Below are 11085 nucleotides of genomic sequence, written 5' to 3'. Positions count from 1 at the left end.
TGAGAGGGAGAATATCACTTACAACACAAGGCTCAAAGCAATGTGTGCCATGGAAGAGGTAAAGATGAAGGTCCACGGAATCCAATTCAGCCAATGTCTTTTGTCCGCTCTGAACCCAAGGCTTGGTTTGAGGTGCTGAGAACACAGGGTTGAAGAGGACACATGGTTCCTATCTCCTGGGCTTCCCATCTGGCTCTGTCACCCTCCCAAAATCCTGAGGAGGAAGCTTTGAAGCCTGGGAGATACTTGGATGTGTAAAGATAAGCCTAGGGTAGGGGAGACAAAGAAAAACACCCGTGCAGGACGCAAAGAAGTATAAGGCAGGGCTTCCAAGTCAAGCATGAGCCCAGCTATGCAAAGCTGCCCATGCCAGGTGCCCAGGGCTACGGCAGTGGCAAAGCACTCCCACAGAGTTCCAGAAGTAGGGGTTGGAGTAGTCAAGGTGGGCTTCATGGAGGAGGTGAGACTTCAGCAGGGACTTACAGAATGAGTAGGGTTTGAATAGGTAGAAAGCACAGGGAGGATATTTCATGTGGGTCATGAGTAAAGGCTGAAATGCACACGGCGGTGGTGGGTGAGGAAGGAGTGACTCATTGGGGGTGAGCCAAGGGTTCAGGCTGAGGAGAAATAGTGCAGACAGTGTCCCTGGCAGGTCAGTTTGGAACTGGACACCAGGCCAGGAGCCGTGGGCCTTATTCCCTAGGTGCCAGAGTGACCAGGTCACAGTGGTGTCTAAGCTTCAAAGAGGCTCAGGCAGAGTGTGCTGGGTGTTGGGGCAGGTCTGTAAGTGGCAGGGAGCAGGGCTGGGGACAAGAGGTGGCAGGAAGGAGGAACTCACCGGCCCCAGGGGGTTTCCAACAGAAAGGACTCTGTTCCTGGTCCGACAGCTTCCAGAACGTCCAAGCATGGCTGTCGCGGCTGTCGGCTGATGGCAGCTCCCACCCAGCAGTGCAGGGTGTTTTCTGCCTGCATGGTGCCCCCCAAAGGGGCAGGCTCTTAGGGGGTTCCTGCAGGAGAGGCTGAGGCCATCGGGGGTTCCTCCCTGCCCTGGGGTTGCAGCCAGCTGCGTGAGCACACCTCACAGGCCTGGCCCATGAGAGGCAGGAAGGCGGGGAGTCGCTTGAGGGAGTAGGGAGAGACACTCACCTCCTCTCTCCAAGTGACAGTCACTCGATTGCTCCTGCCCACCCGTCTTACTCCTGTCTCTACCTCGGGGCTCAGCTCAGAAAAGTCCAGGTTCTGGTGCAAGAAGGCGAGACGCAAACAGCCTGGCTGCCGCGGCCGAGAGCAGAGGCCCAAGCATTCGTCTCTGCCAGGAGTCTGTACGGAGCGCCCTAAGGAGGGCTCCGCATTGATTGATGGTGCTTCCAGAGGTTATTAACTGAGCTGGACTGGGTCTCTTTGGGCTGATCTATGATCCAGGGACAGTTTTAAAGTATGTGGCTTTTGGGCGCTGGATTATCGAAAAGAGTTAGAATTGAAGTAGTCACTCAAAGCACGGCCATCTGTCACAGCTGCCAGCTGGGGCTCCTCGGGCGGGACGGGGAGATGGGAGCTGCGCCCTCCTCCCACTTCCCCGGTCCTCCCTGCTGCCCCCGGGCCACGTGTAGGTGACGCTGTGCCCTGAGTGGAGAGGGCGGTGGAAGCCGGGCAGGGGAGAGGCAGCGGGGATCTCTAGTCCAGTTGCTCATGGGCAAATCCGCACCTTAGCGTCACGTAAGTTTTCCTCCTGGAAGATCAAGTCATATCAATGACAGTGCTACTAGCTAACATTTCCTGAGAACCTATGATGGGTCCGGGACCAGTCCGGGTGCTTTACCTGTGTGAGCTCGCTGAACACAGCAGGTGACGCTGCAGAGCGGGGCACTGCTGCTGTCCTTTCGCAGGGGAGGGAGCTGGGGCATGGAGGTGTAGCAGAGGAGCCGGCCAAGCTCACTCAGGGATGACAGCCACCATTGGAGGCAAGAGGTAGGTTCCGGAGCCTGGACCCTCCGGCACTAGTGCCCCCTCTAGGCTGTGCCCGGCCCGCCCCTCCCCCTCCTCACCTGGCTCCCCTCTGTCAGCCTCACTCCCCCCGGGAGTTGTGCCCCTCAACGTTTGCATTTATTGGTCTGTGTATTTGTTCAACATCTGTGCCTCTCCGGCTGGATTCTAAGCTCTGAAACGTGGGCGAGAGCCGGCGCACGGGGCTCCTGCCCACGAGGCTGGGCTGGGTGGAGAGCCAGCGCCCTCGCCCGCCTGCTGCGCTCTGCCCCGTCCCAGCAGAGTGGCGGGTGGCCGGTGGGTTATGGCCACCGAGGAGCCTTTGGGCCCAGAGTGGTCCTTCCCATGGTCCACTCCTTCTTCCTCGACCACGAAGCAGCTCTCGGCCTCTCCAGCTCTCCCGCCACTCTCAGCCCTCCACAAGCCTCCCTCCCGCACTCTGCATCAGAAGCATGAAATATTAATCGGGGATTAGTGGCTGGCTGCTCACCCGCCCACCAGGAGCGCAGCCCAGAAACCGCGATGAGGGCAGGAGGCAGGCAGGGGCCCGGGCCGGTGCAGCGAGGCTGGGCGCTGGCCATCACCGAACTGTGCAGATTAAAGGGCCTGCAGGCTGGAAGGGGCCTCCGGAGGCCATTTCATCCCCGTTCTGGCTGGGAGCAGGACTCGACTGCACCAATTCCTGACACGGGGTGTGCCTTGGGGTGGGTCCGGGCCCCTTTTTAGCCCCTGCATAATCTCCACCAGTCACCAGATCAAAATAATAGTATGTGTTCTCTGGTGGGAGCAATTGACATTCCTCAATCTTATGTAAAGTGTTTGAATAAGCATTTCTAAAAAAAAAAATCTATTTTTGTCGATGTATAGCAAACAGTCTCTGTAAAAACAGTGTGTGTTGCTGGTGATACATACGTAGCTTCGAGACAGACAGGGCTCAGCCCTCCCCACCCAGCTTAGCCTGGTGGCAGCCACACAGCTTCTCCCGCAGACCCTGGCCAGGAGCTAAGGGACCCAGCTTCTCTTCTCTGGGAGAAAGGGTAGCTCAGGGGTGGCCGCACCCCAGGGCGCTGCTGGAGAGCTGCCTCTGCGTCTCTCCGCCCCAGAGCACCGCCGGCTCCCTGCATGAGGACGCCAGAAGCTCTTTGGAAATGGTTTATTTCCCATCTCCCCCGTTGGCTGTCATCTCCAAGAGGACAAGCTCCTGGGCACCGATCGCCTGGTGCTCAGCACGGGACAAGGGGCAGATGAATGTCCCTCTTCTCGTTTGTTCCATCATTTCTCCGAGTTCTCTTTCTCTCCGCTCTCTTCCTCCCACTCCCTCTCACCTCTCTGGTCTCTGCCGCTCCCTGCCTTACTCCCTTCTTCCCACCTAATCTATTCCTGCTCTCTCCCTCACCTCCCGCTCCAAGTCCCTCCTCCCATCTCCCTGCTTGATTTGGTCCAGAAATGACTATTTGGTCAAGATGATGCACTGGGCATAAAAAAACATGAGCTGTTGGTTAGAAACATTCATTTACAACTAATTTTCAAAATAAAAATTATAAGAAGCATTGGCAAAAAGGCTAGCAGAGCAGCTTGGAAACAAATTACAAATGTTTTAAAAGAGGGCAGAGGACCCCCAAATTGAAATTTTCCAGATCTTTTTCCTTTATAGTTTCTTTTATAGTTTTGTTTTGTATTTATGCTTCTTTTTATCTTATAAAAGTGCCCATTACAGAAAGTACAGACAAGCAAAAGGAACATAAAGGACAATTATGAGCCCACCTATTCCGATGCAACCACCGACATCATCTTGGTATCTACACTTCTGGATTCTTCTGTGTGTGTGTGTGTGTGTGTGTGTGTGCGTGCACTTACATGCGAGTGCATTTTACCACTTCCTAAAGAAAGTTCCAGAACTTTATTCCCTTGAACTGTAAAACAAGGACACTAACAGCAACAATAGACCTGGTCAAATTTTTTAAAGTATTGTATATTCTATCCTCTCCTTAGAGCTTCATAATCTTCATTGCAATGAATATTTATTGTCATGTTCATTGTAAATGAATAGAAAGCTCTGGAGAGAGCCTCAGTTAAGAAAACTGTTTTACTTTGTTATTTCCTAAACCCTTTGATTCCAGAGCCACTTTTTCACCTGGCACCTATTAATGGCCATACCTGTGTCTCTGGAAAAAAAAAAAAATCTTGCCAGGGAGAGAAAAATATCTACATAGCTACACACACAGTGTGTTTACAAAAATAGAATCTTATCACATATTCTGTTTTATAATACTATATATGTTTCCAGCTAATCCCTGTTATTGGATAGTTAGGTTATTTCCCACTTTTTATTACCATTTATATTATCATAAACAACTCAGAACAGGAATAATAGATTGAGCGTGAATTAGAAATAAAAAACACAAAAGGAAATAACAGATTCTAAAACATAGATAAACATGTTGAAAAATACATAAAGATTGCAAAACCCTCCCCATGGTACACCAAAATTTCCAGTCCAGATATATAAGAGTATCCATTTGTTTACTATTTATGGAGCACCTACTATGTACCCAACTCTATCAGAAGTTCTAGGGGTATGGTTAATAAGACAGGCAGAAATTCCTGTCCCCATGGTGATTACAGCCATGGACTAACTAAACAGCGGAAGGAGATGGGAGCGAGGCAGAGGGAAGGGGACAGGAGGCCTCAGCAGAGCACCTGTGGGAGGTGAGGCGACAAGCTATGCAGACACCTTGGGGGGAGCCATCCAGGTGCAGGACGGGCAAGCACAGAGCCCCTGGGTCTAGGGCCCAGGACAGGGAGGGGGCCTTGCCATTTCACAGCAGTTGCAGGGTGGGGATTGGGCTTCAGCATCCTTATTTCAGGGACATGAAGGGGACAGCATTGCACCCCAAACAGTTAGGGAGTCAGAAATAGTTATGTTTGACCAATTCATTGTTTTAACCAGATTTTTCTGGCATCAACGGGCTTTCAACTGCACTACTCCCTGTTGCTCCCAGGCCATAACTCCGTTTTTCTCTCCCAAGGCTGTGGATGTTGTCTCCGTGCTGAAGAGCTGTGACAAAAGCCCCTCACTCCCCTGAGAGCGTCTCAAGTGAGGCCAGGGCTTCAGCAGCCTCCACCTGCCCTGGCTGGGCAGCTCCTTCGTGCCCCCACCAGCTCCAAGCCCAGATCCGAGAATGAGAAGGGGGCTGGCGGTGGGAGGGCCAGGGCCTGCAGGACGTGCCTGGCTCTAGGAGATCTGCCAAGCAAATCACCCAAATAGCCGTGGCTTTTCTGCAAGGTGGTGCAAACCACAGGCGGGAGGAGGCAGAGGCAGATCTAGACACGTAGCACAGAAAGCGCAAAAGGAACACAGGAAGATGGAGGCAAAACACGGAGGAAAGACACAGCAGACAGGGCCAGAAAGGGAAGTGCAGACTCTGAGGGAAACAGGGACAAACAGAAAGCCTGACCCACAGGAAGGAGGAACCGGGACATAGGCAGAGAGACCGAGACCAGGATGGCTGAAGGGACCTACATGGCCACCATGGGAGGGACACACAGGTGGGGTGCAGGTAGAGCGACAGGGACGAGTCAGGGGGCTCAGGGCTCACAAAGTTACTTCCAGCTGGTCCTTACTGTCGCCAACACGTGGAGCCCAGCAACCTCCTTGCAAGGCCCAGGGAGCTGCCAAGAGAAGGTGTCCCGGGGAGCTGCCAGGAGAGGGTGTCCCGGGAGCTGCCAGGGGAAGCTGGCCCACACGACCAGCCCAGGCATAGAAGCCACTGCTGGCGGGTCAGAGACCTGCAGAATCTGGGGTCAGACTTGGGCCAGCTCAGAAGAGCCTTCTGCAATATCTTTGGTGTGAGAAATGTGAAGAACCTAGGGATTGCCCTCAGGCAAAGCCAAGGTGATGGTGAGGTTAAGTGTTCCAGCTCCAGGGCCAGACTGCCTGGGTTCATATCCTACTTCTATCATTTCAAAGCTGTGTGACCTTGGGCCAGTTCCATCAGCTCTCTGAACTTGTTTCCTCTTCTTCAAAATGGACATTTTAAATAAGATAAATAAGTGGTTCAAGTAAGATTGCGCACAGCGGCTGGCACGCAGTAAGTGTATCGTGGTGACTGTTGGCTGGTGGCATCATTGCTCCCTGGCCTCCCTGCCTGGGAGAGCAGTGATCGAACAGGAAACCCGTGGCTGAGGACCTCGTTCTCTCCCAGTGTGAGTGCACCAGGAAGGGCCTGGATGCTCTCCCAGCTCCCATCTCGCTCACACTCCAGATTGGCGCTGACAGGTACACACTTCAAACTCCAGCGCCAAGCATAGCTTCCAGGACCCTCCAGGCTGGCCCCGTCGGGTGCCCACCTCCTGGGGGCAGGATGCCTAGGGCACAGGGTCCCAGCCAGTGTTGGCTCCCAGATCCGTTGGCCTCTAGCCTGCCCCAATCCACTGCCCACAGCTGTCCTGCTCACAGTTCTGCAAGCACTAAACCAGCCAGCCTCGGCACCCTGGGGTGGAGCCTCAGGTCCCTGTACCTGTCTTGGTCCTGGCCTCCGTAGCCCTCCTCTTGCCAAGGCTGGGGTCCCTCCTTCCACCCTCCTCCTCTACCTAGTACGCTTGGCCTCAAGCCCAGGTCCAGCCTTCACGGTGCCCAGTGCTGATCCAGGTGGGTCTGAGACTGACAACGTGGGGTGTGCATCACTCCTATGTATAAGACCCTGTCTTGCTAACCTTCCCGATACCTCTCTAGGCCAGACCCCCTTCCCAAGGGCTATAATCCTGCTGCTGGCACCAGACCCTCCCTGAGGCTTCCTGCTGTCCCCTCCACCACTCCACCCACCTGTCAGAATCCCTGCTGTTCCATCTTGGGTGCTCCCCTAGTCTAGACCTTAGCCCTCATCCTGACCTGCCCTACTGCCTGGTCCAACTGCAGAGGATGCTGTCCTGGAATCCAGCCCCCCTGGGACCTGGCAGCCTCGCCACCGTCACAGTTTAGGCGGCCTGAGACTTGCCTTTGCTCAGTGTGGGTTTCCCACCCAAGTCGGAGGAAGTCTCTGCCCCCTGCCTGTCCCAGGATTGATGGGGGGAGGACCGTAAGACCCTCACCCGGTTCAGGGAGATGCCTTTCCTTTGCACGCATGTGCACCAGCTCAGACCCGCCCTTCCCTGGCGTCAGATCCTCCTTCTCCCTCCGCCGCTACAGAGGCCGAAGCCGGCCTGCTCGGCCCTTGGTCCCTCAGCCAAGAGGACACGCATTCTCTGCTGACATGCTGGTCCCTGTTTTCCTCCGTGCCTTTATCTTCTTCCTTCACTTCCATGCCTTTGACAGTTTTAGGTCTGTCCTAGCTCCCTGCAGAATCAGAGGTCCCTGTCCCTCTGCATCCCTGGCTTAAGAATGCAGGCATGAAATAAATCAAACCCAAGCCCATTTGTCTGCCTCCGCACATCCGTCTGGCTGTGATCCTGGGTCCCTCTGTGTGTTTGGCTGTCCCTCTCGAACTCGGACTCTCCACATGTCCCTTTCTCTGCTCCTCCCCGGCTCGGGCTCCCTCCCCGTGCTCTCCCCTAAGTTGCTGCGTTGTCAAGCATTTCCACCGTCAGCACTTGCCGAGTGGAAAGTTCTTCCACTTGTGCGGCAAGCCGCCCGGGCGGGCCGCGTAATGTCTGTTTTACCCTCTCTGTAATGAATCCCATCTTCTTCTCTTCTCGGTGATGGTTATTGATTCTGTCTTGACACCTTGGTTTGTTTTCTGCCAGCTCCTGCCTTCCCTTCATCTTGCTGTGGCCATTTCTCCACTCTTATCTGTAATTTCCTCTCTTGTTACAGCTGCCTCCCTCCTGGGCCGCGCGGCGCCCAGGCCGGGAGTTTTGTATTAACTCGGTGGCGCAGCTCCATCAACCCTTCTCTGATGGGGTGAGTTTGGGTGGTGGCCGTGGTGGGCACATGATGACAGGAGGAGGAGGGGAGAAGAAGCGGGAGCCGGGCCCTGCTCATCCCAGTGGTTCTAAGGCAGAGGCTGGACCGTGCTGCGCCTCCTTCTCAGATACGCCCCGTGGTTCCCTTTGGCCGCCAGACAAAGGATGTCAAGCTCAGCCGGGGAGTAAAGTCCTTCACATCCTTGCTCTGGTCTGCTCACCCCCAGGCGTGTCTCCCACAGTGACAAACTTCACATGCAGACGCGCAGACCTGGCCACTCACCATTCCCTTCCACGTCCCCGGGCCTCCGCTCACGCTCTTTCCTGTCTGTTGTGCCCTTCCCCACCTCTCACTCTATTTTTCACCTGAAAAACTCCTACTCATCCTTCAAGGCCCAGCTTCCATGTCATGATTTCTGGGACGCCACCCCTGGCAGGCCCCATGCCTGCACTAATGCTAGGCAGAGTTAAATGTCCTCCTCACTGAGCTCCCATCGGTCTTTATACGACACGATGACTCTTTGCATCCCCAGCCCCTGCAGGAATGGGGTAGGTCATGTTCACCTGGCAGGTACTTCGGAAGAGTGTGCTCAGTAGGCTTGAATAGAGTCATCTGGATCATTACAAATAGTCTCCAGAGGAGGTAGGTCCAGAATTTGCTACTAACTGTGCTGAAGCATGGATGAATCTGGGACCGGGGGCTGGGTGCACACCAAAGTGTCCTGATGTAGAGGTGCCTCCAGAAACCAGCAGCTCTCCCATTGGCTGGCATCATTTTCAGCTGGACTTGGGAGCCAGGAGCAGTGAGAGGTCAGTTCTGAGCACTCCGCACCTTCCACAAAGCCTGGGCCGCTCACTCTGGACAAGCTAAAGGGAGGGCTCAAACCCAGAGTCCCTGAAGCCAAAGCCTACGGACTCCCTCCAACCCCACTGGCTGGCACAAGGTTAGAACACAGGCACCTGGGGTCTGCCCTCTCCACTCCTCCCGCCTCCCTCCGTCGTCCACCCCAGCAGCCTGCAGTGCCTCACTTGCGGCTGGCTGCCTGGCAGCTTCTTCTTGGCGCTGTGCGAGCAGCTGTTTCTGGCAGGCGTTGGTATTCCTTGTATAGTAAGTGCAGCATATTGGAGAGAAGGCCTGTGATCCCCTGGAGTAGAGGGCTCACCCAGCAGGTAAAAGGAAGAATTTGGGGTCCATAGAGCCATCTGTAGGCATTTGGCCATACCAAGAAAGGAAGAAGACACATCCCCTCGGCACCCAGCCCCTGCAACCCAGGAGCTTGCCTGGGGAGGGGAGCCAGGAACCTTTCATTTTGTTTATCTTGCCCAGATGTTACTATATACTTGGTGGGGTGACATGATTTTTTTTTAAACAGGATCTCACCATATCACCCAGGCAGGTCTTGAACTTCTGGCCTCAAGTGATCCTTCTCCCTCAGCATTCTGAGTAGCTAGGGCTATAGGTGTGAGCCACAGCACCTGGCAGGAACTTTTAATGAATCTCCTTCCCCTGGTCAGTGGCCCCAGAAGGTGAATGACAGGTGACCAAAATGCTTGTGGCATTTGTCCTGGAATTGGGGGCTAGAACCCTGGGAAGAAGGGATGATCATTTTCTGAGGCTGCCCATGTGCCACACACCGCAGTCAAGCCCTGGGCAGGCGTATGATGCAGGACATGCACCCCCTCTTAGCAGATAAGGAAGTCGAGGCTAAGAGAGGTGAGGTTATCTGCCCCAAGTGGCACAGCTAGTAAGTGACTCAGTTGGGATTAAATCCCAGGTCTTTCAAATGCTAGGGTCAGTGCTCTCTTCATTATCCCCATTCCCTTGGGTTCCCAATCCCGTGGGAAGCCTCAGTCCCAACGCCATTCCTCCCCTAAGCTTTTGTCCTCCCTGCTGTGGTGTCCAGATTCCAAGCTGAGCTGGCTACCATTGATCTTCTTGGAATTCCAGCCCTTTAGGTAGTCCCCTCCCACACTGAACCAGGGCTGGACTGTGTGACTGACCGAATACAGTGCAAGTGATGGCACGCGACTTCCAAAGCCAGGTCATAAAAGGCATTGCAACTTCCACCTTGGTCTCCTGGAGAAAGCAGCCTCCATGTTAGGAGGGTGCTCAAGCAGCCCCACAGAGAACCCACAGGAGAGGAACTGACCTGCCAACCACGTGATGAGCACCCTAGGAATGGACCCACCAGCCCCAGTCAAACCTTCAGATGACCACAGCCCCAGCAACATTTTGGCTGCAGCCTCATGAGAAGCTTGAGCTGGGACCACCCAACCTGGCTGTTCCAGAGCACCAGACACCATGAGAGATATTAGACAATTATTGTAGTTTTAAGCACTGTGTTTTGGAAGGATCGGCCACACACAGCAATAGATGACTAACATGCATGCCCTCCCCAGAGCAAAGGGCACTAATGTTTTCAGGGCCTTACATGGAGCCACCAGGCTGAGGGATGGACAGCCCTTGGCTTCTTCTCAGGTCTCTTCACCTCAGGGTAGAAAAGCCCTGGGGTAGGCACTGAAGCCAGAGGCCCTCTGCCCGGGAATCCCTTTGTCCAGGGGCTCACCACTCCTCTTAGGGAGAAACAAGAACCCATCTCTCTCTCTGAGATCTCAGCCAAACACTCTGCTCACTGCTCCAGTCTTGGGTGAGACAGGATGAAGGTGAAGTTGTCCCTCAGACCTCATCAGAGGAAATATCTCCTTCCCTCCCTAATGAAGACAGATCCCAGCATCTGAGGAAGACACTAAATGGATACAAATGAACTGGCGGTGCTATCAGATGGATGCGTCGGCTCGAGATCTACAGCCGATGGCACAGGGATTTCTACCCCAGCCGAAACCCAGCCTGCCCCTAGAGAAGACCCTGGAGAGCCCTGGGTGGCACCTACCTCTCCTCTTGGAGAACTCTGAGATCATCTCAAAGAGGCTCCATCCTCTCTGCCCTGGTCTCTCCCGGTTCTAGCTGGACACTGTGTTGCCCACCATGACATCAATCCCAAAGGCTGCAGAGGGGGCTGGCACTCAGCCCCCTGCCCTGGTGTGCTGTTAGGTTTCCAAGCATTCCATCAGGCAGAGAAGGCCCACGCCACTGTTTCGACGTCCTCTTGCTCTATAGGGGAGGGCGGAGGAAGTCATTTTCAGGCTGGGAAGTTTTGTTCTTATTTGCAAGGCTGCCTTAGAAGAAACCATCTGATTGGT

Source organism: Microcebus murinus, chromosome 4 (assembly GCF_040939455.1).
Source record: "Microcebus murinus isolate Inina chromosome 4, M.murinus_Inina_mat1.0, whole genome shotgun sequence".
NCBI classification, from domain to species: Eukaryota; Metazoa; Chordata; class Mammalia; order Primates; family Cheirogaleidae; genus Microcebus; species Microcebus murinus.
This window is presented reverse-complemented; position numbering follows the sequence as displayed.